General features: G+C 48.6%; 1 long non-coding RNA gene across 1 annotated transcript in view; it reads left to right on the top strand.

Moving 5' to 3' along the window:
- The window catches only part of LOC126161544 (uncharacterized), a 221,989-nt gene that overhangs the window by 41,307 nt on the left and 155,682 nt on the right, over nucleotides 1-25,000 (top strand). The window contains exon 2 of the long non-coding RNA XR_007534930.1: nucleotides 12,226-12,262. This is a non-coding gene — a long non-coding RNA (uncharacterized LOC126161544). The remainder of the gene's footprint in view (nucleotides 1-12,225; nucleotides 12,263-25,000) is intronic.

Raw genomic sequence — 25,000 nt, 5'->3', positions numbered from 1 at the left:
GTCTCTCATAGCTGATCATTCGCAGTGCGCTTGCTGATGTGTTAACATGAGCTTGGACAATAGGAGCAGGGCATTATTAGTGAAGCTGTATTATCAAAACAACAATAATGCTGCAGCCGCACTTCGAGAATATCGCCGGCTGAAAGGATTACGAAATGGACCTTTTTCTCCACCTACTGTGCGTAGTATGATGAAGTAGTAGTTCGAATCACCTGGAGAAAAGGGCGTCGCTCCGGGAAGAGGCCGACGACACACCTTACGGTGTGGCTGCACGGCTACCTTCACCATTGGTCCATTCCTTTTTGAAGAGGTTGACGCTCAAGGACCAAAGACGTGCAGTGTGACTGGCCAGCGTTACTGCAAATGGTTCGCCAGCACGTCATACCCGCCATACGGGAGAGTGACACATTGAACTCGACAGTTTTCATACAAAATGGTCTCCTACCGCACATCACTTGCGAAGCTCACCTGCTTCTCCGAAACACATTTCGAAAGGATCGAATTATCAGTCGGCACGATCACCTTATCTGCCTCCCCGTGATTTCTGGTTGTGGGGCTATCTGAAGGACGGGGCTTACCAGGAGAATATTCACGTATGTGCTGACCTGAAGCGCAGCATATCATGAGAGACAGCCAGTATACCCACGGACATACTTCGTTATGCTGTGTAGAATGCAATCCTGCGCTTTCAGACTCTCCTGGACACTGATGGGCGCCGTACTGATCCCCTTTTTAGCAGTAATGGTACCGGTATGTAATGGTATGGAGTACCGAAGCAGCACATTAAAAGTGTTTCAGCTGAACTGAATCTGCATTATTTCTCTTGGCCATGTCATTGACATTAATGCTATCGAGTTTGGTACTCGTCCGGTAATTAGTTTCCGTGTAATAACGTGTTGGTCCGCCCCTCGTGGTCTCGCGGTAGCGTCCTCGCTTCCCGACCACGGGGTCCCGGGTTTTATTGTGTTGCAGAGTTGCTGGCTTTTCCTTTTTATTTTCGTGGTCGGCCAGCCACTGTAATCTGCTTCCTTGTTTTACTCTCTTCTGTTTCTTGCATCTCTGTTGTTTTCTTATCCTCTTTCGTTCCTTTTAGTGTTCGTTGCCTTTCCTTCGTTCTTGTGGTCTTTCCTTTCTTTCCGTTTTGTGTTATGTGTCTCATCTGTTGTATTCTTACACTTATGGCATTGTTTTATTAGGAACAAGAGACCGATGACCTCGTAGTTTGGTCCCTTTCCCCTGTTTTAAACCAACCAACCGGACTGCCTGCTCACTCGACTTAAATCGCCGTCGAACGTGTGGGATGCATCAGGAAGACGTCAACATGCACCAACGACCATTCAGCAGTCGTGAACCGCGCAATTGGAGGACTGGAGTGCCCTACCACAAGAAATTTCTTGCCAATCTTGTGGCCAGAATGGGAGCACGTTGCAGAGCATGCACTGCTGTTCGTAGTGATCACACATGCTACTAGGTGCCATGTCTCGCCGTTTTCAGGGGACCATCAGGAATCACAGTGACTTCAGTGTAATTACTATGTGAGTGACGCGCACTTACGTGGTGTTTATGAAATGAGTGGAGCCCTGAGCTATATCCTGTGGGCTAAAAGAGCCACACGCAAATGGAAATGCTATCTGACATTAAAACCAAAGTAAAAGATAGGGTCGCCACCACCTCTAGCCTCACGACAAACAAGAGGTTCGACTGAGTTGGAAAATTAATTAATTTAGTCACAAGAAAAACTCATAAAAGAAAATTCATTGTAATGCCACTCATAAAAAATGGGATGTAACTATTAATATGATCGAGGGATTGTTCACATGAATCAAATATTAAAATAAAGTAAAAAGTGTGTGAACACTGTGAATAAGAGCAGCTTGCAGCAACATTCCTGAAAACAAGATCTATTCTAAAGAATTTGTTTTAAATAAAAGGTGAACACTAATTATTGGACCTGTGCGCATGGAAACGCTATGGACGGGCTAACAAGGGAACTTCGAAGTAAATGGCGTGGATAAAGGAGATATAACATCGGTACACTGGATAAGACTCGAAACAAAATTATTTATTTCTACATAACTGCTGTTGTCTGGTAACTATGTACGATTGCTTGTGAAACGCTATACGATTCACAACAGACGCTCTTAATTTAGAATCGCGGTCGTAATTAGAGGACGACCGGAAAGTTTTCGGTCTCGCATTCAGACCCACATTCACTCAAAGAACAGTAAGGATGGCCCCAACACCAACATGCAACGAAGCTAGGAGGTTTGTTCCGCTGTGTTGAGAAATGATTAAATAAAAGGGTAAATCTGAGCATCACGGTTGCATTTAAAGTTCAGCCTCGCTTCGGAGAAACAACTTCAACGAGCGCCACACATATACGCTTACGTGCTTAACATGAAATCAAAAGCCACAAATGAAATTGAATAATCCGGTCAGGATACATTTAATACTCCAAAATCAAAGCAATAAGTAAACTCTAGGACAGAGACAGCTCCCCCTGCGGGTTCGGGGGTTAGAATAGGCCCGCGGTATTCCTGCCTGTCGTAAGAGGCGACTAAAAGGAGTCTCACATGTTTCGGCCTTATGTGATGGTCCCCTCTCGGGTTTGACCTCCATCTTTCTAAATTATTCCGAAGAGCGAGCCAATTGGGGAAGGGCGCCTTACATGGTGCACTGTATCCGTCGTGCAATTAGACCTTTAGCCGTCTTTCTCGTCGTTGCAATGGTGTCCCGCTCGTTTTCGATCTCTTGGGCGATTACCACACTGCACTCTGCAGCGTTTCTTTGAACTGCGACGACGACCTTGGCCATTTTTTGCACCTAAGATCCAGCACGGTAACCAGTCCGTTGTGGTGGGGCCGCCATGTACCCTCTTGGTTGTAGCCCCCTGACAACACAGGGATCGCTCTACTGATGCCTGCGCCGTTAACTCCCCACGTATGCCAAGGAGTAGATGCCCATCGCCCCGGGGCATCGGGACTCCCGGCAATGGCCATCCTGCCAGGTGGCCTTTGCTGTGGCTGGGTGGCGCCCGTGGGGAGGGCCCTTGGTCGGAGTAGGTGGCATCAGGGCGGATGACCCGCAATGAAGCGTGGTACATCATCTCTCGCTGGTGGGCCACCACCAGCAGTCTCTAAGCGATCGAGGTCTAACCTCAACGGCAGGAAATACGATCCACGATCATTTCCCTCCCTGGCCACTCCATGGGAGGAACGTATGGCAAAAGAAGGCAGTGGAGACTATTCACCCCGGTTCCTTGTGTGTACGCGAGTTGATGGGGAATCGTTTATGTCAACCAAGCCCCAGTTTTTTGTGGAGCATTTAGAGGACAAGTTCGGGGAGGTGGAGGGCTTGTCCAAGATGCGCTCTGGTTCTGTGCTCATCAAAACGGCGTCCTCTGCCCAGTCACGGAGGTTGCCCAATTGTGACAAGTTGGGGGATGTTTCAGTTAACATCACGCCGCATAAGAGTCTGAACATGGTCCAGGGTATTATATTCCACAGGGATCTTCTTCTGCAGTCCGACGATGAATTACGCGCCAACCTCGAACGACGAGGTGTTCACTTCGTCCGGCGCGTCCATCGGGGTCCGAGGGATAATCAGGTAGCCACCGGTGCCTTCATCTTGGCCTTTGAGGGTGATGTCTTACCCGAAAAGGTTAAGGTGATGGTTTACCGTTGTGATGTGAAGCCATATATCCCTCCTCCGATGCGGTGTTTTAAATGCTGGAAGTTCGGGCACATGTCATCTCGCTGTACTTCCAGCATCACGTGTCGGGATTGTGGACGTCCTTCACATCCTGATACTCCATGTGCCCCGCCTCCTATCTGTGTTAACTGCGGAGAACACCATTCCCCCTGCTCGCCGGACTGTAGGATCTTCCAGAAAGAAAGGAAGATAATGGAATATAAGACCCTGGACCGCCTGTCCTACACCGAGGCAAGGCGGAAATTTGAGCGGCTACATCCTGTGCCAATGCCAACTAGTTATGCCGCTGCTGCAACACCAGTTCGATCTCAGCTCGGTCAGCATTCACCGGCCCCCTTGGTTGTGGGGGGCACTTCACTCCCTGTTGCTCCTGCTCCATCTACTTCAGGAGCAACACCACCCCAACCACCGGGGACATCTGTTCCCCCTTCACAGCCGGAGAAGCGTGAGCCTTCTTCGGCTCCTCTCGCTCGGAAGGGGTCCCTTGGGGCCCTCCCATCCCAGGCTTTGCCCAGTGCCAAAGCGGACACCCGCAAGTTTGTCAAACAACCACCGGTCGCTGGTCGTAGGGCGTCACGGTCGTCTTCAGTCCCAGAGACTGACCCAGTGAGGCCCTCCCAGCCAGAACCACCTAAGGCTCAGCGCGCAAAGCAGTCGAAGAAAAAGGCTCCCAAGCATCCTGAAATTGCGGTGGCACCTGTCCCACCGCAACCTTCTCCCTCTGCGTCCGAAGATGAGGTGGAGATCCTGGCGTCCGCTGAGGACATGGATCTCGCCAGTCCCTCGGATGCAATAGATAGCTGTTGTCCAGATGGTGACTCAGTAGCAGCAGGGGCCCCGGAGGCGTAATCTGCCTCCCCAGTCCCTTCACGCCTTTCCCATCCATGGCTAATACCATCCTCCAGTGGAACTGCAGCGGTTTCTTCCACCATCTAGCTGAGCTCCGCCAACTTCTCAGCCGTCATCCTTTCCTTTGCATTGCTCTGCAGGAAACTTGGTTTCCAGCACTGCGAACCCCCGCCCTCCATGGCTATCGGGGTTATTTTAAGAACCGAGCAGCTTATGAAAGGGTGTCTGGTGGCGTCTGCATCTATGTCCTTAACTCTCTTCACAGCGAGTTTGTACCTCTACAAACAGCTTTAGAGGCTGTCGCTGTTCGGGTGTGGACGCCACAGGCTATCACCGTCTGCAGTATTTACCTTCCACCTGATGGTGTTGTCGCACAGCATGTCCTGGCTGCTCTGATAGCCGAACTGCCGCCACCTTTTTTGCTGCTGGGTGATTTCAATGCCCACAACCCTCTATGGGGTGGGACTGTCTCCGATGTTCGCGGTCGTGCCGTGGAGCATGTGTTGGCTCAGCTCGACCTTAGCCTCTTGAACACCGGTGCGCCCACGCATTTCAGTGTGGCCCATGGCTCGTTCTCGGCCATCGATCTCTCTATTTGCAGCCCTGGCCTTGTCCCATCCCTCCACTGGAGAGTGCACCCTGACCTGTGTGGTAGTGACCATTTTCCCATCTATTTGTCACTGCCCCAGTGTCATTCTTCTGGGCGCTTGCCCCGCTGGGCTCTCCACAGGGCTGACTGGCCAGCTTTTACTTCCGCTGCAACCATTGAGTCTCCCCCACAGGGTGACATTGACGAGGTGGTTCGTGTTTTAACCACGTCCATCATTTCAGCGGCCGAGGCTTCCATCCCCCCGTTCTTCTGGCCTCCCTCGGAGGAAGGCTGTCCCCTGGTGGTCGCCGGAGATTGCTGAGGCTATTCGCGACCGTAGGCGGGCTCTCCAGCGTCATAGGCGGCACCCGTCTCTGGAGACCCTCATCGCCTTTAAGAGGCTCCGTGCCTTCGCCCGCCGTCTTATTGCACGGCGTAAGCAGGAGTGCTGGGAGCGGTATGTTTCCTCCTTGGGCTCCCGTGTTTCCCCCTCGCTCGTGTGGTCCCGGATACGGCGGATTTATGGACACCAGACCCCTACGGGTGTCCCTGGGATCTCTTTGGACGGCGCTGTGTGCACGGACGCTGCCGCCATTGCTGAACACCTTGCTGCGCACTTCGCTACGAGCTCTGCGACGGCAACTTATCCCCCCGCCTTTCGCTCTCTCAAGGAGCGGGCCGAGCAGACGCCATTATCGTTCCACACGCGTCGTTCTGAAACTTACAATGCTCCTTTCAGCGAGAGGGAATTCCTCGCTGCCCTCGGCGATTGCCCTGATACAGCACCAGGACCGGACTGCATCCACGCACAGATGCTGAAGCATCTCTCCAGGGACTGCCAGAGACACATTCTCGCGATATTTAATCGCATTTGGAGCGAAGGCGTGTTCCCGTCGCAATGGCGAGAGGGTGTTATTGTCCCCATCTTGAAGTCCGGTGCGGACCCACTGGCGGTGGACAGCTATCGTCCCATTACCCTCACCAACGTTTTGTGCAAATTGCTCGAACGTATGGTGGGGCGGCGTTTGTGTTGGGTCCTTGAGTCGCGCGGTCTCCTCGCTCCATCCCAGGGTGGCTTCCGTCGGGGCCGGTCTGCAGTGGACAATTTGGTGCGGCTGGAATCTGCTGTCCGTATGGCCTTTGCCCGACGTCAGCATCTCGTTGCTGTGTTTTTCGATCTGCGGAAGGCGTATGACACCACATGGAGGCATCACATCCTCGCCACATTGCATGAGTGGGGTCTTCGTGGTCGGCTCCCGGCTTTTCTTCAAAGCTTTTTATTGCGCCGCTCTTTCCGGGTGCAAGTCGGTGCCACCTCTAGTTCCTCTTACATACAGGAAAATGGGGTCCCGCAGGGCTCGGTGTTGAGCGTCTCCTTATTTTTAGTGGCCATTAATGGTCTGGCTGCAGCAGTGGGGTCGTCGGTGTCTCCTTCTTTGTATGCCGACGACTTCTGCATCTCATTTAGCTCCACGACTACGGGAGTCGCCGAACGCAGGCTGCAAGTCGCCGTTCGCAAGGCAGCATCATGGGCTCTGACTCACGGTTTTCAGTTCTCTGCACCCAAGACTCTAGTTATGCACTTCTGCAGGCGTCGGACGGTCCACCCTCATCCTGAACTTTACCTCGACGGCCACCTGCTTGAAGTGGTGCACACTTGCCGCTTCTTGGGACTCGTGTTTGATGCCCGACTCACATGGGTTCCTCATGTTACTCAGCTGAAGCAAAAATGCTGGCGGCACCTCAACGCCCTCCGCTGCCTTAGCCACACGTCTTGGGGTGCAGATCGCTGCACGCTGCTGCGGTTGTACAGGGCCCTTGTGCAGTCCCGGCTTGATTATGGGAGCCTGGCCTATGGGTCTGCGTCCCCCTCAGTGTTGAAGTTGTTAGACCCCATACACCACTGTGGGGTTAGGCTTTCCACTGGCGCTTTTCGCACCAGCCCCGTGGATAGTCTACTGGTGGAGGCCGGGGTTCCCCCGCTGCGGATTCGCCGCCATCGTCTGCGCGTCGACTATGCTGTCCACCCACGTTCATTGCTCGCCAGATCATCCCAATCGTCGCCTGCTTTTTCCTGCTATGGTCCTCCATCTGCCCAAACGGCGACCTAGGTCTGGGCTTTCCGTCGCTGTCCGCGTTCAGTCCCTGCTGTCGGAATTGGGTTCATTCCCTCTTCCGCCTCCCTTCCGGGTCCGTGCACCTACGCCTCCCTGGTGTTTGTCCTGGCCGTCCGTCCGTCTGGACTTGGCACAGGGACCCAAGGACTCGTTTCCGCCTGTGGCCCTCCGTCGCCGTTTTCTTGCTCTCCTCGCCTCATTTTCGGACTGTGAGACTGTCTACACTGATGGTTCCCTGGTTGATGGTCGCACTGCCTACTCTTTTGCTCATGCTGCTCATGTTGAGCAGCGCTCCTTGCCGGCTGGCTGCAGTGTTTTTACTGCAGAGCTGGTGGCCATATTGCGCGCTCTTGAGCATATGCGTTTCTGCTCAGGTAGGTCCGTCGTCATCTGCAGCGACTCCCTGAGCAGCCTTCAGGCCATCGACCGCTGCTATCCCTCCTCTCCTCTGGTGTCCTCCATTCAGGAGACTGTTTCCGCCATTGCCCGTTCTGGTCGTTCGGTGGTCCTGGTTTGGACGCCCGGTCATGTTGGCATCCCAGGGAACGAACGTGTAGACAGGCTGGCCAAAGGGGCGATCGACGCCCCGGCTTTGGAGGTCGGCCTTACGGCTCGCGACCAGCAGATGGTGTTGCGCCGTAAGCTGATTGGGGTGTGGGCTGCTGAGTGGCGTGGCATGACAGCCCCGAATAAACTGCGGGCTGTCAAGGGGACGACCGACGTGTGGCGTTCCTCCCTGCGGGCTTCTCGCAGGGACTCGGTAGTCCTGTGTCGGCTGCGCATCGGCCATACATACCTGACGCACGGCCATCTGTTGCGTCAGGAGGATCCCCCCCTGTGTCAGTGTGGGTCCCGGCTGACGGTCGGCCACATTTTGCTGGAGTGTCCTCGACTGCGCACACTCCGGCAATCTTTTAATCTCCCGGGCACTTTGGCTTTGGTTTTATCCGACGATGCCTCCATGGCTGATGACGTTTTAAATTTTATCCGTAGTAGTCCGTTTTATGGTTCGATTTAGGGAGGTCCTGCACCTTTCCCTTTCTGTGTCTTTTGTCCTTGTGTCTGTTGCTGTTCTTGTCTGTAATGTTTGTTGCTCCATTTGTGTTCTTTTAGCGCCTGGGGGGACGTCTCCTCCCCCCTTGGTTTTTACCTGCTCCGTAGATTTTCGGCTTGCCTGATTTTGGAATGGGGGACTGATGACCTTCGCTGTTTAGTCCCCCTTAAACATCCCAAGAACCACCACCACCACCACAGAGACAGCGAGCCACAGGAAAGTTTGGCTCACAGTTAACTCGTGTAGCCACGTGGTTCAGGGAGAGACAGTTTCTACGTACCGTGGCCCAATTTTAGCAACATTAAACCACGCAGCAGCGAACAATTAAAATTTTACATAGGACACATTTGAATAGACAAAGGGTAATGGCAGAGGGCCAACAAATTCTGATATTAACCCACGTGGATGGTTCCCCCGGACCTATAGTAATGAAACAAAGAAAATTCACAAAGAGGCAAAAATTATCAAGATTAGGATAAGATTAGAATGTATACACATGCAGTTTGAGGCACACAAACACTCACACTGAACCGAGAGTGCGCTTCCTACGTGAGATATCTTTAACATATGTAACATCGATGTGCTACGTTCATCTTACGGATCAAAGTCTGCATTAGGAATCAAACTGAAAGTCTGAAAAAGCCTTGCATTCCTTGCTGCGACCCAGCAAAACAATCTTTATAGGACAAAAAGCGAAGCCAAAAACTGCACAATGTGCAAGTTCAGTGAGACTGAATTACAAAAAGCTCCCCTCTCGCTAAGAGACAAAGCGCCACGCGTTTAAATCAACTCACCCTTCTTCGAAAAGACCTCGGCTGCAGACCCTTGGAGAACTAGAAGCTGCCCATCTCACACTTCTCAAACTTCTTCCACACAAATCTGTGGCCAGGGAAGCCCAGAGATGAGGCTTACGTCACCAACCTAATACCGGTAACTTTCATACAAAGGGAACAAATCTCTTTGCCTACCTGAAAAATACAAGGGTTGGCCATTCTGTAAGACTACCGCTGATTCTCTGCAGCAGATTAAATCACCGTACAGCAAAATGAAACACACCACATTCATTCATTCACTCTCAGAGAGTTTTGGAGTAGGAGAACAAAGAATAAACATTTTATGGAATCATAGTCGAGAGTTGAGTTACATATAAAAACATGGAAGACATATAATGGCGTTATATACGCATTTGCAAGTCTGAAAAGAACCAACATGACAGCCGTATGATGCTTGCAAGTCGTAGAAAGAAATAGGCTACGGCTAGATTGAATCATAGCTCAGTTTTCTCTAGTACGAAATTTGGCAACGAAAACACCCGAATTGTTCTGTAAGATGCAAAGTTCACTGGAAAGAAAATAAAATGATAATGAAGGGGACCTATAGGACCATTTCGACTGTCTTTGGATGAGAGTGTCATTTCTGTTTGTCTCATTGCGGTTTTCTTTCAGTTACCATCTGTGTTACACTTTAGCAGTTATTTTTTTGTATGGTAAGAGTTCCATTGAGCTTGGTAGTGAACATCATACGAAAGTTATCTTCGTCCTTTAGCTTTGCACACCGGCGTATATTTGTTCCTATCACTGCCTGGGAAGGTTGTGCCGTTGCAACAGAATTGATATACAGGGTGTTACAAAAAGCTACGGCCAAACTTTCAGGAAACATTCCTCACACACACAGAAAGAAAACATGTTATGTGGACATGCGTCCGGAAACGCTTACTTTCCATGTTAGAGCTCATTTTATTACTTCTCTTCAAATCACATTAATCATGGAATGGAAACACACAGCAACAGAACGTACCAGCGTGACTTCAAACACTTTGTTACAGGAAATGTTCAAAATGTCCTCCGTTAGCGAGGATACATGCATCCACCCTCCGTCACATGGAATCCCTGATGCGCTGATCCAGCCCTGGAGAATGGCGTATTGTATAACAGCCGTCCACAATACGAGCACCAAGAGTCTCTACATTTGGTACCGCGGTTGCGTAGACAAGAGCTTTCAAATGCCCCCATAAATGAAAGTCAAGAGGGTTGAGGTCAGGAGAGCGTGGAGGCCATGGAATTGGTTCGCCTCTACCAATCCATCGGTCACCGAATCTGTTGTTGAGAAGCGTACGAACACTTCGACTGAAATGTGCAGGAGCTCCATCGTGCATGAACCACATGTTGTGTCGTACTTGTAACGGCACATGTTCTAGCAGCACAGGTAGAGTATCCCGTATGAAATCATGATAACGTGCTCCATTGAGCGTAGGTGGAAGAACATGGCACCCAATCAAGATATCACCAACAATGCCTGCCCAAACGTTCACAGAAAATCTGTGTTGATGACGTGATTGCACAAGTGCGTGCGTCTCGTCAGCCCACACATGTTGATTGTGAAAATTTACAATTTGATAACGTTGGAATGAAGCCTCATCCGTAAAGAGAACATTTGCACTGAAATGAGGATTGACACATTGTTGGATGAACCATTCACAGAAGTGTACCCGTGGAGGCCAATCAGCTGCTGATAGTGCCTGCACACGCTGTACATGGTACGGAAACAACTGGTTCTCCCGTAGCACTCTCCATACAGTGACGTGGTCAACGTTACCTTGTACAGCAGCAACTTCTCTGACGCTGACATCAGGGTTATCGTCAACTGCACGAAGACTTGCCTCGTCCATTGCAGGTGTCCTCGTCGTTCTAGGTCTTCCCCAGTCGAGAGTCATAGGCTGGAATGTTCCGTCCTCCCTAAGATGCCGATCAATTGCTTCGAACGTCTTCCTGCCGGGACTCCTTCGTTCTGGAAATCTGTCTCGATACAAACGTACCGCGCTACGGCTATTGCCCCGTGCTAATCCATACATCAAATGGGCATCTGCCAACTCCGCATTTGTAAACATTGCACTGACTGCAAAACCACGTTCGTGATGAACACTAACCTGTTGGCGCTACGTACTGATGTGCTTGATGCTAGTACTGTAGAGCAATGAGTCGCATGTCAACACAAGCACCGAAGTCAACATTGCCTTCCTTCAATTGGGCCAACTGGCGGTAAATCGATGAAGTACAGTACATACTGACGAAACTAAAATGAGCTCTAACATGGAAATTAAGCGTTTTCGGACACATGTCCAATTAACATATTTTCTTTATTTGTGTATGAGGAATGTTTCCTGAAAGTTTGGCCGTACCTTTTTGTAACACCCTGTACGTGCGCCGTGAAAACAGTGCGGCTGCACTCAACACGGAGAGAAAGTGTTCTAATCTTGCTGGTAAGAAAATTTCCATCACCATTATTTCGTTAGAAAGAGGAAGTCAAGGAAGAGGTTAAGACGTAAGGCCTAATCATCAGAGGTTACGCTAACGTCTTGGTTAGATTACAATTCACTCCACAGCTGTGCCTCATGAGGTGAGGGTAGTGGCGCTCTTGATGGTGACCCTTCGGCTGGATGGGCCATTAAATTTATCAGTCCCTTGGTGCTATTCGGAAACAGTTGGTTGTGTGCCAGCTCCAGGTTTCGCCCTTTACTTTCTATCTCCCATCAACACCAGCAACATAAACAGTTCACTGCAATACACATACACACTGTCACAGAGACAAACGCCAAAGTAACAGTTACGACGACTGACACACAAGTCGTCCAACTGACGTCAACTCGTAAGGCTTGCGTCAGGCCGTTAGCCGCACGAGTGTGTTTAGACAGATGTGTGGGATCGTTTATTGACAAGAAATATAAATAGAGAATGAGGGAGAGTTGATTTTGAAAGGTGTCTCGAAGCCCGATATATTTTCAGCACTGGTATTCAGTTGTGTGTAATATAGGAAGACTGCTTACGTAGAATCTTTAGCTGCAACATTGGTGTTTTACCTAAACCGAAAATTTATAATAAAATATCTTTTTTTTTTTTTTTTTGCAGGTACGGCGCACTGACGAACACTCTGCACAACTGTCAGGTAGTGTAAATGGATTCTGAAGCAATTATTAAATTTTCATCTTCACAGGTAAATACGGCGAGGTCAGGAATGACTGCAGATCGCGTGGCGACGACCGTAACACAGAAAAAAAACATACATGCTCGCACTTTCAACGTCGCGTTACTTATAACTCATCTCTAAACAATAAAAAATGTTTTACAGGGAATTATGGAGAGCAAAATATTTTTTCGCACCCAACAATTTCGTGTTCAACTACGTTAAGCTGTAAACATAAAATATATATATTTCGACCTTGTCAAGTTGTATTACAGTACAGTAATTCGATATCTTTCAGAAATGTTTTTCTAGCAGGTATATAATGTAAATTAGAAATCTACTCAATATATCATTGCCATTTGGTGGAAAAGTTCTTATTGTTTATCCAGTTTGAGAATTAAATTGGTGAATTCTTTTGTTGGCCTTATATTCCAGTGGTAATGCTCTTACATTTTTAATACACCGCATTTTTAAACTTTTCCCAGTGGTAAATAAGAGTGTTTTCTTAGATCAATCCGAGGTGAAAATTACCAGTACCGTAATTCCTTCCTTACATACTTTCCAACCTGAACATGGCAGCCTCTTAAACGCCCAACCCACTTGGTATCATCCTAAACACGAACAGCCTTGAGAGGCTCTCAAACAGTATTGGAATAGTACCTCAGCATCGAACGAAACGGGGGATCGTGCCTAAAACCCAGATATAGGTGTTTTAATCCTAGTAGAGTTTAGGGGTAATACCAAGTGGGCTGTGTTGTGAATGGGAATTTGGACTGAGGAGGGAGGCGTGCTAACAAGCATTGTGGAAAGCCATTGTGCCAAAGTGGGTGCATCTGCCTAGTGGCAGGAGGCTTGTGTTCGAATCCCGGCCTTGGTACAGATTTTCATTCGCGCTTCAATCTGCATATATACATCATAGATGTTTGGGACTTGAAAATATCTTTGGAACCATGTAGTTCCATTTGATTAAAGAACCTCTGTCTGTGTTTCGGGCAGGATTTCCCGTTTCGTTCGGTGCTGAGGTGCTATTCCAATAGCCGGACGGAGTGGCCGTGCGGTTCTAGGCGCTACAGTCAGAAACCGAGCGACCGCTACGGTCGCAGGTCCGAATCCTGCCTCGGGCATGGATGTGTGTGATGTCCTTAGGTTAGTTAAGTTTAAGTAGTTCTACGTTCTAGGCGACTAATGACCTCAGAAGTTAAGGCGCATAGTGCTCAGAGTCATTTGAACTTTTTTTTTTTTGCTGTTCCAATAGACTTGGAGAGCCTCTTCAAAACTGTTCGAGTTTAACAATTAAGCTCAGGCGTGAATGGGAATTTGGATTGTAGAGGGAGCCGTACTAGGATAGTCAGTGCAATTGTGCAAAGCCACAGTGCCAGGGTGTCGCAGTGGTTAGTGTGTCTGCCAAGCGAGCAGGAAGTTCAGGTTCGAATCCTGGCCTTGGTACAAATTTTCTTTCGTTGCTTCAGTCTGCATATATACATCAGAGTACGCTGTTTCTTTTCTTGAAATGTTCCAGCTAGCGTCTATTTTCAGAAAAACCCTATACACATTTGCTTTCTTACTTATTTTATTTTATTTTACTTTACTTTACGCGTGGCAATGGCCTTGCCAGAGTGTGTACACTGGTTGCCGTCAGATCACCGAAGTTAAGCGCTGTCGGGCGTGGCCAGCACTTGGATGGGTGTCCATCCGAGCCGCCATGCGCTGTTGCCATTTTTCGGGGTGAACTCAGCCTCGTGATGCCAATTGAGGAGCTACTCGACCGAATAGTAGCGGCTCCGGTGAAAGAAAACAATCATAACTACCGGGAGAGCGGTGTTATGACCACACGCACCTCCTACCCACATCCTCATCTGAGGATGACACGGCGGTCGGATGGTCCCGATGGGCCACTTGTGGCCTGAAGATAGAGTTCTTTACTTTATGCGGTCAGACTCAGAGGACCACACGCAGCTACAAGGCTCCTGTCCCACTGGCTTCTATTTCCTGTTTTCTGCCTCCTATAACCGTCCACGCCGGTCTACAGCAGATCATTATAAAACCCGACTCTTCACTTCTTCTTTGGTCTGCGTGGTGGTCTTCTTTCGTGGGAAGGGGGGAGGGGGTGAAGAGGGGAGGGAAGAAGGGAGAGAGTGGAATCGATGGATTTCAGAGGTCATTGGTGCTAGTTCTTCCGATCGATATGCCCTGCCCATATACGACATTTAGCTTTAATCGGACCTACAATACTCGGTTTGCTGTACATAAGCCAATGAGCCAAAACATTATGACCACCTGTTTAACAGCGTGTTGTCTCACTTTTCAAACACAGTACAACAGAGCCTTTAATTGACAGGATTCCAGAAGTATGTGGCATCAGATGTCTACGCACAGATCAAGCAGTTCCCGCAAATGACAGGACGGTGGTTCACGGGCATGCAGCTGGCGCCCGATTTGTGTTCCAATGGGAACAGATGAGACAGAGTTGATGGCCAAGACATCAATGTGGGTTCACTATAATAGTCCTCAAACCACTGTAACACGATTCTGACCTTGCATCCTGTTGGAAGATGTCATCGCCATAGGGGGAGACTTCAAGAATGAAGTGATGCAGGTGATTCGCAAAAATGTTGAGTGGTATGCTGCCTTCGTTTACTTCCACACATCTCATGGAAGCCCAACTCAGTGTACCCCATAGCATAATTCTGCCCTCACCGGTCTCCATCTGTTCAAAAATGTTCAAATGTGTGTGAAATCTTATGGGACTCAACTGCTAAGGTCATCAGTCCCTAAGCTTACACGCTACTTAACCTAAATTATCCTAAGGACAAACACACACACACACACACACACACACACACACACACACACACACACATGCCTGAGGGAGGACTCGAACCTCCACCGGAACCAGCTGTCCCCATCTGTGATGCAGTGCATGTTTCGTGCAGCCATTCACCTGGATGACGGCATGTAGGGGCTCAACAGTCTACCTGGTGTAACAAGAAATGCCACTCGACAGGCGACACGTTTCTATTAATCCACGGTGAAAACTTAGGGATGCTGTGTCCACTGTAGCCATAACTGACAATGTCGTCAGGTGAACACAGGAACACGAACAGGTCGTGTGTTCAACAATGGCCTTTGAACTTTGTGGTCCGAAACACTTCTGCGTGCACCAGCATTGTACACTGTTGCCAAATCTGCTACAGATCGCTGCTTATCCTGGATTATACAGTGAGGGATACTTCGACCTCTTCGTTTAGTGATGAAACGTGGTCGTCCAATACCATACGGTCCACTTGTTATTTCACCATCTTCAACCACTTCCCACAGGTGCTCATGACAATAGTACGCCAGCGGGCAACCAGCTTCGCCATTTCAGAGATTCTCGCTTCCAGCTGCAGTGCCATAACAACCTGCCCTTTGTCAAAACCGCTTATATTAGTGGATTTCCGCATTTTCGACCCGTAGCTTCGCTATAATGAATGCCCATTCGCCTCTCTCTCCCGCTTACATTCTTTCCTTACTGCGTCACGTGCCCGCAACACCAACAGGAGGCATTCAACCTCACGTTGGACAATAGCCATAATGTTTTGGCTCATCAGTGTACCATCTAGATCAAAATATGACGGATGTCCGTTCCCTAGTGACCTCATCTTGCACTGGACCATAGATCTTTCTTAAGACTTTCAGTTCGAAAACGAGAAAGTTATTTAAGTATTTTACTGGACGTTCCATGTTTCCCAAAAATAAAGCCCCACGGCCTAGATTATTGTTTTGTACAGCCGAAGTTTGAAATCCGTTGATTTCAAAAGCCGATTCAGACTACCGCACGATCGGTTAGCGGCTTGTATCTTGCTTTGGTTTCTGCCTCACACCATGGATTCGCTGCCGCCTTCACGCTGTCGCTCATCCGCTTCAGTTCTTCCTCAGATCTGAGCAACAGAGCTACCTCATCGGCAAATGCAAGATGTGCGATCTCTTCACCTTTTACTTCAATCCCTTCGAAATTCTTATGGCAAGTTTCCCACCTCATGTTTTCGAGCACCAGGTTGAACAATATCGGTGGCAGCCCATCTCCTTGCAAATGGTACAAATGGCTCTAACAAGGGAACCTCCCACCGCACCCCCCTCAGGTTTAGTTATAAATAGACACAGTGGATAGGCCTTGAAAAACTGAACACAGATCAATCGAGAAAACAGGAAGTTGTGTGGAACTATGAAAAATTAAGCAAAATATACAAACTGAGTAGTCCATGCGCAAGATAGGTAACATCAAGGACAATGTTATCTGAGGAGCGCCCTGGTCCCGTGGTTAGAGTGAGCAGCTGCAGACCGAGAGGTCCTTGGTTCGAGGCTTCCCTCGAGCGAAAATTTTACTTTCTTTATTTTCGCAAAGTTGCGATCTGTCCGTTCATTCATTGACGTCTCTGTTCACTGTAATAAGTTTAGTGTCTGTGTTTTGCGACCGCACCGCAAAACCGTGCGATTAGTAGACGAAAGGACGTGCTTCTCCAATAGGAACCGAAAACATTTGATCGCAAGGTCATAGGTCAACCGATTCCTCCACAGGAAAACGTGTCAGATATATTCTATACGACACTGGTGATGGTATGTGCGTCACACGACAGGAATATGTTGTCGACCCACCTAACTTGCACACTTGGCGAATGGGTAAAAAGATTCTCCTACCTTGCCCGATTTAGGTTTTCTTGTGGATGTGATAATCACTCCCAAAAAAGTGATGAAAACATAAGAGTTTGCCAGATAAACTGCAACAAATGAATGCAACAGTTTCACAGTCGCACAGTTTTCCCTGTGCTCTGTCAAAACATATGTTTTTTTACGTTTTCAAATGTTTCTGTATGTAGACCGTCAAATCCTGCATATGTCCAAGGAAATCTGAACATGGCCAGGACTTTTGGAGAGCGAAGTTGATTATGTGTGAGTGCCTGAACTTTGATAATTGTCTGAAAATAAAAAATGAAATTTGTCACTCGAGAGAAGACTTGAACCAAGGACCTCTCATTCCGTAGCTTCTCACGCAAACCACGGGACCACGGCGCTCTTAAGCTCACACTTCCTTGATGTTGCCCATCTTGCACATGGACTACTCAATTTGTATATTTTGCTTATTTTTTTCATAGTTCCACACAACTTCTTCCTATTTTCTCGATTGATCTGTGTTCAGTTTTTCAAGGCCTGTCCCTGTGCCAACTTATAACTAAATCTGAGGTGGGTGCGATGGGGAGGTTCGCTTGTAAGCACTAAGGGACTTAACATCTGAAGTCATCAGTCCCCTAGACTTAGAGCTACTTAAACGTAACAAACCTAAGGACGTCACACACATCCATGCCCGAGGCAGGATTCGAACCTGCGACCGTAGCAGCAGCGCAGTTCCGGACTGAAGCGCCTAGAACCGCTCGGCCACAGCGGCCGGTCATCTCCTTGCCTCAACCTTGTGTTTATGTTAACTCTCTCCATGACTTAGTTCCCGAGCTCCAGTTTCCCTTTTGAATCAGACTCGCACTAGAACAACGTGCGTCTTGGCTACTCCAAACTCTGTCGGGCAGTTCATCAGGCTCTCCCAGTGAGTGCAGTCTTATGTGTTCTTAAAATCTGTGAAGAGCACATGAAATTCTTCGGCATATTCCCACATCTTCTCGGTGAGGTGTCGCAGTTCATAGACGTTGTCCACAGTCGAACGGCCCTTTCTGAAACCACGCTGATGTTTAACAACCATTTCTTCTGCAGTCGGCCTGATTTTATCCGTTACACAGTTGTAGCCAGCTCTATGGATAATGCCTTAACTCATTTGTCCTCATACCAGATCGTCTTGCCCCTGAGCTTTTTCTTTATCACCAAATTTGCCCTACAGTGCGATATGAATGTGAGGACAGAAGTGGGAAAAGAAGTTGTATTCCATTCGCCACCTGGAAGACCCGGTTTACATGACATAGGTATTAGGTTCATCACTATTGCAACATTTACAGACATGTTCATCAAGAGCACAAAATTCCGACAGAATAATATACGCCGATCAGCAAGGGTGTCACCAGACGGTAAAAGAGTGAAGCAGGTAATCACAGTGCAATTTACATCAAAGCAAAGAAATGGGTGATGGATGTAAAGGCAACACGGGGTGCGGAGTGTGGGAACTACGACTTTCCAGTAAAAAGCGGCTGCAGGTAGGACCCACAGAGTCCACCGAAAGTAGTACGCTACTGTGTCTATACACTGAAAGACTTCACAGAGAACGATGAATTTCAGATGCGGCTCAGCAAGCGCTTTAAAATTCTGCCAAAGAGCATTCACGAAAGAACCGAGAAGAAGTGTGTAAAGAAGTCAGAGTTGTTGTAAATGAGTAGGCAAACGCAATGATCAAGATGCAAAACGGGTCGTACCAGTTTCTTTACAAACTTGAATTCTTCTTTCCTGCACTGAAGCTCCTGATACAGGAGCATTTAGGGACTTACATTGTTTGAAGCAAACAAGCAATTCAGTCTGTATTGGAGATGAAACATATATCCGGAGATATGTGATATCTGAGATATCGAATCTAAATTTACTACCCGGACGGATAGTGGATAATACGTCACTATACAGCGGATACCGAATTTTCAATAAATTACGAAAATTTCATAAAGTCGACTTTATTTAATTCACATCTAAGATACTCAAGAGACTAATTAAACCACATTATGTTCGAATCAAAACGCCGTTTGTTATTCATTTTAGCAAGAAAATAAACTAGTAATCATCCTGAACTTGAGGCAAATTACGATGGATAAAGACCATTTTCTCTGCTTTAAGTGGTAATGAGTGATTTCACTAGTTATGGTAAACAAGGAAAACTTCAGAAAGTAAGTATTTTTCTATATACCCTGCTACAAGGTAGTGGAAGATAAATTCTGGCAAAGTTTGTCGCACTAACTGACTACTAAACATGATGCTGACGATTGATATCGATTCAAACTGTCTTCAAGTAACAGTCACTCCACATACAATCACGTCTGTTTCTTGAACGTCACACTGGATATTGTTATTTCCATTTGCCCCTTCGTTTAGGCAGTCTCAGAACGCGTCGTGAGCTTCCAGACTCACATTTGATACTGTCTCTTCTCCTTCTTTTAGCAGGCACAGGAGATATACTGCTACTTGTGGAAGCTTCTTCGCAAACACAATTGGATCTTATGTCGACCTCTTTCAGCTTCAAGAACTACCAACCTTGGGTCTAGAAAGGTTGCAATCAAATAGTTTGGACCTTCATTTAAGCTGCCGAAAGACTTTCTAATACATCTCTCAGCGAGACTTCCATGTGTGGTACGAGAAGGGTTGAAATTTCCTGGCAGTTTAAAAACAGTGTGCCGGATCGGGAATCTAACGTGGGGCTTTGCCTTTAGCGGACAAATGCTCTGTTGCCTGCACCTATCCAAGCACGATTCACGCCCTCCCCTCCCTCCCCATAGCTTTACTTTCCGCAGTGCATGTTACCGAAAATATTGAAAATAATCGCGTAACAAAATTTTGGTACACTGAATCGCCAAAGAAACTGGTATAGGCAAGCGTACTCAAATACAGAGAGATATTAACAGGACGAATGTGGCGCTGGCGTTGGCAGCTCCTGTATAGGACAAGTGTCTGGCGCAGTTGTTAAATCGGTTGCTGCTGTTACAATGGCAGATTATTAAGATATGAGTGAGTTTGAACGTGGTGTTGTAGTCGGCGCACGAGTGATGGGATGCAGCATCTCCGAGGTAGCGATGAAGTGGGAATTTTCCCGTATAACCATATCAAGAGTACACCGTGAATATCAGGAATCCGGTAAAACATCAAATCGCTGACATCGCTGCGGCCGGAAAAACGTACTGCAAGAACGGGACCAACGACGACTGAAGACAATCGTTCAACGTGACAGAAGTGCAACCCTTCCGCAATTCGGTGCAGATTTAAATGCTGGGCCATAAACAAGTCGCAACGTGCGAACCATTCAACGAAACATCATCGATATGGACTTTCTGAGCCGAAGGCCCACTCGTGTACGCTTGATGACTGCACGACAAAAAGCTTTATGCTTCGCCTGGGCCCGTCAACACCGGCATTGGGCTGTTGATAACCGGAAACGTGTTGTCTCGTCGGATGAGTCTTGTTTCAAATTCTGAAGAGCGGGTGGGCGTGTTAGGGTCTGGAGACAACGTCATGAATCCATGAACCCTGCATGTCAGCAGGGGACTGTTCAAGCTGGTGGATGCTCTGCAATGGTGTGGCGCGTGTTCATCTCGTCTGATATGGGACCGCTGATACGTCTAGATACGAATCTTGACAGGTTACAGGTACGTAAGCATCCTGTCTGATTACCTACATCCATTCATGCCCATTGTGCATTACGACGAACTTGGACAATTCCAGCAGTACAATGCGACATCCCACACGTCCAGAATTGCTACAGAGTGTCTCCAGGAATACTCTTCTGAGTTTAAACACTTCTGCTGGTCTCCAAACTCCCAGACATGAACATTATTGATCACATCTGGGGTGTCTTACAACGTGGTGTTCACAAGAGATCTCCACCCCTGATTTATGGACATCACTGCGGGATTCATTGAGTAAATTCCCTGCCGGCTGGAGTGGCCGTGCGGTTCTACGCGCTACAGTCTGGAGCCGAGCGACCGCTCCGGTCGCAGGTTCGAATCCTGCCTCGGGCATGGATGTGTGTGATGTCCTTAGGTTAGTTAGGTTTAATTAGTTCTAAGTTCTAGGCGACTGATGACCTCAGAAGTTAAGTCGCATAGTGCTCAGAGCCATTTGAACCATTTCGTAAATTCCCTCCAGCACTACTTCAGACTTAGTCGAGTCATGCCATGTCATGTTGCTTAACTCCCCCGTGCACGCGAGGGGCGCTACACTATGTTAGGCAGGTGTACCAGTTTCTTTGGCTTTTAAGTGTGTAAGAATTTTTGTGGTGTTACTACGCAAGGAATGGCAGTGTAAGCTCAGAGTGTGCTAATTTTCCTTCACCCAGCAGATCCGCTCAGCTGTTTGAGCATAGTGCTAAGCTCTTCGGTAGTCGTAGCGTGGCGGAAGATAACAGGACGCTGCCAACTCAGCAGCGTGTCATGTGTGTCAGCTGACGGGAGTGGGCACGTCTGGTGAACAGGACGTGCTGCCGACAAGGCAGCGATCGAAAATGCCAACGTGTTTCATTTCCAAACAAAGTCCGTCTCGCACAGTTTTCAGCATATCACTTCACTTTCGTACACTAAAATTGCACTTGATCATGGAAAGTAGAATGATGATATTTGAATACAATAAATGCGAGAAAGTCATGATCAAGCAGAGTACGGTTTCATCCTAATTATTTACAGCGTGACAGTTATTGACCTATACGAAATAAAATCGTCGTAACTTCTGAACGGTGTACGCTAGGACGTTCAAGCTGCACGGCTGGCCGTGGGGCATCATGGGAATTAGTATGGGCATGCATGGTTTCGTTTAGCGATGGAGCTCACTTTCATTTGGAGGGGTTCGTCAATACGCGTATACCCCCCCCCCCCCTGTGTGCGTGCGTGTGTGTGTGGGGGGGGGGGGGGGGATGTAAGAACAGGCCCGAGGTATTCCTGCCTGTCATGACTGTCGTAAGAGGCGACTAAAATGAGTCTCACACGTTTCGCCCTTTATGTGATGGTCCCCTGTGGGATTTGACCTCCATCTTTTAAATTTTCCCGAAGAGCGAGCCACTTGGGGAAGGGCGCCTTACATGGTGCATCATGTCCATCGTGCTTTGCTAGCTTGGGCCCACTTTTTCGTCGCATTGCAATCCCACTCATTTTCCATCTCTTGGGCAAGGACATCTTCCTGGGTGCGTTTTCCCCCATGCACTATATGCTGTCGCTTTCTGCGCCGACGATGACCATGAACTTTTTTGTACCTCTTCTCCAGCACAGTAGCCAGTCCACTGTGGTGGGGCCGTCGTTTACCGCCGGCCGGAGTGGCCGTGCGGTTCTAGGCGCTACAGTCGCCATCCGAGCGACCGCTACGGTCGCAGGTTCGAATCCTGCCTCGGGCATGGATGTGTGTGATGTCCTTAGGTTAGTTAGGTTTAATTATTTCTAAGTTATAGGCGACTGATGACCTCAGAAGTTAAGTCGTATAGTGCTCAGAGCCATTTGAACCAATTTTGAACCGTCATTTACCCTGTTGGTTGTAGCGCCCTGACCACACAGGGATCGCTCTGCTGATGCCTGCGCCGTTAACTCCCCACGTATGCCAAGGAGTAGAAGCCCATCCTGCTGGAGCATCAGGACTCCCGGGAAAGGCCATACTGCCAGGTGGCATTTGTTGCGGCTGGGTGGCGCCCTTGGGGAGGGCCCCTGGTCAGAGTGGGTGGCATCAGGACAGATGACACGCGATGAAGCGTAGTATATCATCTCTTCCTGGTGGTCAAACTCCAGCAGTCTCTAAGCGTTCACAGGCTCAATTCAACGCACAGAATTACAACCCCAAATCGTTCCCCTCCGTGGCCACACCATGGGAGGAACGCCAGGCTAAGGATGGCAGCAAATCTTATTCCCCCATGTACCTTGTATGTACGCGAGCTGATGGGAAGTCCTTTGTGTCCATGAAGCCTCAGTTCTTTGTAGAGCATTTACAGGACAAGTTTGTGGAAGTGGAGAGCTTGTCCAAAATGTGGTCTGGGTCAGTCTTGATATAAACAGCCTCATCTGCCCAGTCGTGGGCATTACTCGTTTGTGACAAGCTGTGGTATGTTTCTGTTACCATCACGCCCCATAAGAGCTCATATACGGTCCAGGGTATTATCTTCCACAGGGATATTCTTTTATAGTCCGATGACGAGCTGCGCCCCAACTTAGAGCGACGAGATGTCCATTTCGTCTGGCATGTCCACTGGGGTCCAAAGGTTTAATCAGGTTGCCACCGATGCCTTCATCTTGGCTTTCGAGGGTGACACATTACCTGAGAAGATGAAGGTGATGGTCTACCACTGTGATGTCAAGCCATTTATCCCTCCCCCAATGCGGTGCTTTAAGTGCAGGAAGTTCAGCCATATGTCTTCCCACTGTATTTCCAGCCTCATACATACTGATTGTGGTCATCCATCTCATCCCAATACTCCATGTGCCCCGCCTCCCATCTGTGTGAACTGCAGAGAGCATCATTCCTCCTGCTTGCCAGATTGTAGGATTCTACAGATGGAAAGGAAAATAATGGAATACAAGACCCTGGACTGACTTACCTACACTGAGGCTAAAATGAAATTTGGCAAACTCCATCCCATGCACATGAAAACATCTTACAACGCCGCTATAACTACTGTTACAGCCCCATCCATTGCACCAATTCCAGCCATCCTCATGGCGGGGAGCATTTCCCTCCCTGTTGCTTCCACATCACCTACTTTAGGAGCAGTAACCACCCCCCCCCCCCTCGCAACCTTCGGGGACATAATTCCCCACTTCTAAGCTGGAGAAGCACAAGTCTTCTTCGGCTCCTCTCGCTAGGAAAGGGCCCTTCCCAGGTTCCTACCAGTGGCAAAGTGGACACCCGTCAGTGGCTGAAGCAGCCACAGGTAGCTGGTCATAGAGCTTCACGGTTCTCTGTAGTCCTGGAGACTGAATCGAAGAAGCCCTCCCAGCTAGAGAAACCTAAGTAACAGCGCGAGAAATCGGAAAAGAGGACACCCAAGAACAAGGAAATAGCCGTGGCACCCACACCACTGCTGTCTACAAGCTCTGCATCTGTGGATGAGGTGGAGATTCTGGCGTCCACTGTGGACCTAGATCTCGTGGGACCCTCTGAGACATTGGATATACACTGCTCAGGCAAAACATCGGTGGCAGCAAGTGACCCTGATGCGTAAACTGCCTCATTCTTTGTTCCATGCCTTCCCAGTCTCACGATAACGTCATCCTCCAGTGGAATTGCAGCGGTTTTTTCCACCGCCTGGCTGAGCTATGGCAGCTGTTAAGCTTTGTACCTGCTTTGTGCATTTCCCTCCAGGAAACCTGGTTCCCAGCAATGCGGACACCTGCCCTCCGCAGCTATAAACGATATTACAGGAACCGTAGCGACTATAATAGAGTGCCAGGTGGACTTTGCGTTCATGTCCTAAATTCGGTCTGTAGTGGAACGGTGCCCCTTCAAACCCCGCTTGAAGCTATGGCTGTCAGGATAAGAACGATGAGGGGAAATAATTGTCTACAGCGTATATCTTCCTCCAGATGGTGCAGTACCCCTGAACGCATTGGCTGCACTGATTGCTCAACTCCCTAAACCCTCCCTACTTTTCCAGGATTCTAATACTCATAACCACTTGTGGAGTGCCACCATGCTTACTGGCCGAGGCAGAAATGTCGAAACTTTACTGTCTCAGTTCGACCTCTCCCTATTAAATACTAGGGCCGCCACACACTTCATTGCGGCTCATAGCAGTTACTCGGACATTGATTTATTACTCTGCAGCCCAGGAATTCTCCTATCAGTCCACTGGAGAGCACACGAAGACCTATGTTGTAGTGACCACTTCCCCATCTTCCTGTCACTGCCCCGGCCTCAGACCCACTGACGCCTGTGCAGACGGGCGTTAAACAAGGCCAACTGGGAAACTTTCACCTCTGCTGTCACCGCTGAATCTCCCCCACACGGTAACATTGATATGATGGTTGAGAAGGTGACTACAACAATCGTTTCTGCTCGGGAAAGCGCGATCTCTCGCTC

This window comes from Schistocerca cancellata, chromosome 2 (genome assembly GCF_023864275.1).
Source record: "Schistocerca cancellata isolate TAMUIC-IGC-003103 chromosome 2, iqSchCanc2.1, whole genome shotgun sequence".
Taxonomy (NCBI): domain Eukaryota; kingdom Metazoa; phylum Arthropoda; class Insecta; order Orthoptera; family Acrididae; genus Schistocerca; species Schistocerca cancellata.
This window is presented reverse-complemented; position numbering and strand designations above follow the sequence as displayed.